Here is a 5,711-nt window from a genome sequence, read left to right as displayed (position 1 = left end):
GACATTAACGTGTGTGGCATGTCAAGATTCCATGTATCCCCAGCACCTGCTCCCGTGTGCGCTGCCTTCTAGTTGCGTTCAGCCCATAGGAGGTACATGAGGGAAGAAGCGTGAAGGCTGAGTATTTACTCGATACGATATACATCCTGCATCATCTCTTCCTCTTCCCCACCTCCTCCTCTTTCCACCCTGCCTCCTTCAAACCCTCCTCCTCTGCCTCCTGCGCCTCCTGCTCTTCTTCCTCCCACGTCTTCCTCTTTTTTTCTCTCTCGAATCCAGTAATCATTTCCACCTCCTCCTTTTTCAAAAAACTAATTAATTAATTTTTGGCTGCATTGGATCTTTGCTGCGCCCGGGCTTTCTCTAGTCGCGGCAAGTGGGGGCTACTCTTCGTTGCAGTGAGTGGGCTTCTCATTTCGGTGGCTTCTCTTGTTGCAGAGCACGGGCTCTAGGTGCCCGGTCTTCAGTAGTTGCGGCCCGCGGGCTCAGTAGTTGTGGCTCGTGGGCTCTAGAGTGCAGGCTGAGTAGTTGTGGCGCACAGGCTCAGTTGCTCCGTGGCATGTGGGATCTTTCCGGACCAGGGCTTGAACCCCTGCACTGGCAGGTGGATTCTTAACCACTGAGCCACCACGGAAGTCCCTAACCTCCTCCTTTAAGCCTAGGCAGTAAAAGCTCCCTGAGATGCTGGACTACTGTCCTCTGTTGTTTTCCCCAAACCCTTTGCAAATGATCTCTTGACTACAGTCTCCTTAATTACGGTACATTTGAGTGTGCCACCTTTCTCTTTCAGGGATTCTGACTTATACTGATAGGTAAGAAATGCCTGGGGGAGAGTTAAATTTGAGTCACCTGAGTAGAGGTGGTCATTGGAGCCGTGGCTATAAATGTGAATATCTTGGGAGACAGTGTAGAGAAGGAATGGGCCCTGAGGAACTCAAACATGTAATGGCTTTCAGAGGAGGATAATCTTGCAAAGGAATTGGAGAAGTAGCAACCAAAGTGAGGTGAAAAATCAGGGCAGTGTGTGTCATAGAAGTCAAAGGAGGCAAAGGGAAGAAAAAGAGCGTTGGTAGTCAAGATTATCAGTTGGTCCTGCAAAGTCATTGGATTTAGTGACTTATACCCTCGTGAATCTGTTACATATTTTCTGTGCTCCCTCTGAATAATGATTTAAATTTTTTTACATTAACTTATCTATAATTTATCTTAGGTAAATACAGTCAAATTTGTTTTAGAACGTATTTTAAGGTAAAAATTAACTACCCTTCCTTAACCATTATTCCAACATTATTTATGTTCTACTTTCTCTATTACCATTATTTCCTCCAACATTCACTGTTTCTAAAAATATAAAGAGATGTTTGAGCACTTTCTACTAGATGTTTAAGAGCTTTCTATTTGACTGTATCATAGTGGTTCAATGGTTGTCGCTTTAGCATTCATTTTAAAATTGATCCATTAGAACAAGTCTAACCTCTTAATTTTAATTTTCAGAATTCTATTATCAATAGCCCCATTTATTCTTCCAGATAAACTCTATATTTTTTTAACATCTTTATTAGAGTATAATTGCTTTACTATGGTGTGTTAGTTTCTGCTTTATAACAAAGTGAATCAGTTATACATATACATATGTCCCCACATCTCTTCCCTCTTGCATCTCCAGATAAACTTTAGAACCATCTTATCAATTAAAAAAAACTTAAACTTCATTGTGATTTTTTCAAGACCGTGAGAGATAGATGGCCAACCAGAGTTCCTAAGGTTCAGTGTATGTAACTGCTGCCGCCGCTTAAGCCTGCCAAAGCAGTGGTACGGCTACTGCCCTTGTATTTGCTACCTCTAGAAACATTCTTGCCAGTAGTGGCAGCAGCGGGACTCAATTACCCTCTTTTCGCACTCCCTCCAGAAGCTCCAGATGGCGTCTTCCGTGGGCAACGTGGCCGACAGCACAGACCCAACGAAACGTATGCTTTCCTTCCAAGGGTTAGCAGAGTTGACACATCGAGCCTATCAGGCGGGAGATTTTGAGGCAGCTGAGAGACACTGCATGCAGCTCTGGAGACAAGAGCCAGACAATACTGGTGTACTTTTATTACTTTCATCTATACACTTCCGGTGTCGAAGGCTGGACGGATCTGCCCACTTTAGTACTCTGGCAATTAAAAAGAACCCTCTTCTGGCAGAAGCCTATTCGAATTTGGGGAATGTGTACAAGGAAAGCGGGCAGTTGCAGGAAGCAATCGAGCATTACCGGCATGCGTTGCGTCTCAAACCAGATTTCATCGATGGTTATATTAACCTGGCAGCCGCTTTGGTAGCAGCAGGCGACATGGGCGGGGCAGTACAAGCTTACGCCTCCGCTCTTCAGTACAATCCTGATCTGTACTGTGTTTGCAGTGACCTGGGGAACCTGCTCAAAGCCCTGGGTCGCTTGGAAGAAGCCAAGGCATGTTATTTGAAAGCAATTGAGACGCAACCGAACTTTGCAGTAGCTTGGAGTAACCTTGGCTGTGTTTTCAATGCACAAGGGGAGATTTGGCTTGCAATTCATCACTTTGAAAAGGCTGTCACCCATGACCCCAATTTTCTGGATGCTTATATCAATTTAGGAAATGTCTTCAAAGAGGCACGGATTTTTGAACGAGCTGTGGCAGCTTACCTTCGTGCCCTAAGCTTGAGTCCAAATCATGCAGTGGTACATGGCAGCCTGGCTTGTGTATACTATGAGCAAGGCCTGATAGATCTGGCAATAGACACCTACAGGCGAGCTATTGAATTGCAACCACACTTCCCGGACGCTTACTGCAACCTAGCCAACGCTCTCAAAGAGAAGGGCAGTGTTGCCGAAGCAGAAGATTGTTATAATACAGCTCTGTGGCTGTGTCCCACCCATGCAGACTCTCTGAATAACCTAGCCAATATCAAGCGAGAACAGGGAAACATTGAAGAGGCAGTTCGCTTGTATTGTAAAGCATTAGAAGTCTTCCCCGAGTTTGCTGCTGCCCATTCAAATTTAGCAAGTGTATTGCAGCAGCAGGGAAGAGTGCAGGAAGCTCTGATGCATTATAAGGAGGCTATTCGAATCAGTCCTACCTTTGCTGAGGCCTACTGTAATATGGGAAACACTCTTAACGGGGATGCAGGATGTTCAGGGAGCCTTGCAGTGTTATACACGTGCCATTCAGATTAACCCTGCATTTGCGGATGCCCACAGCAATCTGGCTTCCATTCACAAGGATTCAGGGAATATTCCAGAAGCAATTGCTTCTTATCGCACTGCTCTGAAGCTTCAACCTGACTTTCCTGACGCTTATTGTAATCTGGCTCATTGCCTGCAGATTGTCTGTGACTGGACAGACTATGATGAGCGCATGAAGAGGTTGGTCAGCGTTGTGGCTGACCAGTTAGAGAAGAACAGGTTGCCTTCTGTGCAGCCTCATCACAGCATGTTATATCCTCTTCCTCACGGCGTCAGGAAGGCTATTGCCGAGAGGCATGGGCACCTCTGCCTGGATAACATCAATGTCCTTCACAAACCACCGTATGAACATCCAAAGGACTTGAAGCTCAGTGATGGTCGACTGCGTGTAGGATACGTGAGTTCTGACTTTGGGAACCATCCTACTTCTCATCTTATGCAGTCTATTCCAGGCATGCACAATCGTGATAAATTTGAGGTATTCTGTTATGCCCTGAGCCCAGATGATGGCACAAACTTCCGAGCGAAGGTGATGGCAGAAGCCGATCATTTCGTTGATCTTTCTCAGATTCCATGCGATGGAAAAGCAGCTGATCGCATCCATCAAGATGGTATACACATCCTCGTAAATATGAATGGTTATACCAGGGGTGCTCGAAATGAACTCTTTGCTCTCAGGCCAGCTCCTATTCAGGCAATGTGGCTGGGGTACCCTGGGACTAGTGGCGCGCTTTTCATGGATTATATCATCACTGATCGGGAAACTTCACCTGCTGAAGTTGCTGAGCAGTATTCTGAGAAACTGGCTTATATGCCCCATACTTTCTTTATTGGTGATCATGCTAATATGTTCCCTCACCTGAAGAAAAAAGCAGTCATCGATTTTAAGTCCAATGGGCACATTTATGACAATCGAATTGTGCTAAATGGCATCGACCTCAAAGCATTTCTTGATAGTCTACCAGACGTGAAAATTGTCAAGATGAAATGTCCTGATGGAGGAGACAAAGCAGACAGCAGCAATATAGATCTTAATATGCCTGTCATTCCTATGAATACGACTGCAGAAGCAGTTATTGAAATGATTAACAGAGGACAAATTCAGATAACAATTAATGGATTCAGTATTAGCAATGGACTGGCAACTACCCAGATCAACAATAAGGCTGCCACTGGAGAGGAGGTTCCCCGTACCATTATTGTAACCACACGTTCTCAGTACGGGTTACCGGAAGATGCCATTGTGTACTGTAACTTTAATCAGCTATATAAAATTGACCCATCTACTTTGCAGATGTGGGCAAATATTCTGAAGCGTGTTCCCAATAGCGTACTGTGGCTGTTGCGTTTCCCAGCAGGAGAACCTAATATTCAACAGTACGCGCAAAATATGGGCCTTCCCCAGAACCGTATCATTTTTTCACCTGTTGCTCCTAAAGAGGAACATGTTCGGAGAGGCCAGCTGGCTGATGTCTGCTTGGACACTCCACTCTGTAATGGACACACCACAGGGATGGATGTCCTTTGGTCGGGGACACCCATGGTGACTATGCCAGGAGAGACTCTTGCTTCCCGAGTTGCAGCTTCCCAGCTCACCTGTTTAGGCTGTCTTGAGCTTATTGCTAAAAATAGACAAGAGTATGAAGACATAGCTGTGAAACTGGGAACTGATCTAGAATACCTGAAGAGAATTCGTGGCAAAGTCTGGAAGCAGAGAATATCTAGCCCTCTGTTCAACACCAAACAATACACACTGGAACTAGAGCGCCTCTATCTACAGATGTGGGAGCATTATGCAGCTGGCAACAAACCTGATCACATGATGAAGCCTGTTGACGTCACTGAGTCGGCCTAAATAATGACTGTGTGCGCAGGAGAATTACCCCTGTACCTGAGCCTCAACCTTCTGGGGGAAAGGGAACTAGATACGTTACTTTGTACTTACCTTTGTAGCAATATCATGTTGCAGATGGGTGACAGACAGTGATAACAGATAGCACAGCCAGACTTGCTTCCTGCATGATCATGACAGGGAGAGACACAAGAGATGGGAGACTGCTGTTCCACAAGGAGTCTCCGTAGAATTTTGCGGCAGCCAGGTGTTGCCCAAGTCTGGAAGGTCTGATCTCCCTTGGTCTTCCATGGGATGGGTGGTTAGTGTGGAGGGGAGATAGAGATTGCCCAGTCTTCTGAATTAAGTTTTTCTTTATATTTGGGGTATTGGAGCTATTAAAAATGTTTGGTTTCAGGTTTTATTCATGTGACGTGTATATGATTCTTTTGAGATAAGGTTTTAAGCTAAAATATTCCTTGTTTTAGTTTCTGAACTCTACAGACAAATGGGGACTTTGCTGGTGTAGTCTTTTTATAGGTTTTATAAACCACTTGAGCCTATATCAGTCATTTTAGTGTCTGACATGTTTGGAACTATCAGTGCTTTGTTGGTTTATGGCTTAAATTCTTTTTCTGGTCCGTTTCCTTCTTCCCTTCCCCCCACTTTAAACATTTT

The 5,711-nt window shown here is 44.9% G+C and overlaps 1 pseudogene; it reads left to right on the top strand.

Annotated features, from left to right (window-relative positions):
- Positions 1 to 1,918: 1,918 nt before the first annotated feature.
- Positions 1,919 to 5,057, top strand: LOC137758625 (UDP-N-acetylglucosamine--peptide N-acetylglucosaminyltransferase 110 kDa subunit pseudogene; annotated as a pseudogene).
- The last annotated feature ends 654 nt before the right edge of the window (positions 5,058 to 5,711 follow it).

Source organism: Eschrichtius robustus, chromosome 2, assembly GCF_028021215.1.
Source record: "Eschrichtius robustus isolate mEscRob2 chromosome 2, mEscRob2.pri, whole genome shotgun sequence".
NCBI classification, from domain to species: Eukaryota; Metazoa; Chordata; class Mammalia; order Artiodactyla; family Eschrichtiidae; genus Eschrichtius; species Eschrichtius robustus.
This window is presented reverse-complemented; position numbering and strand designations above follow the sequence as displayed.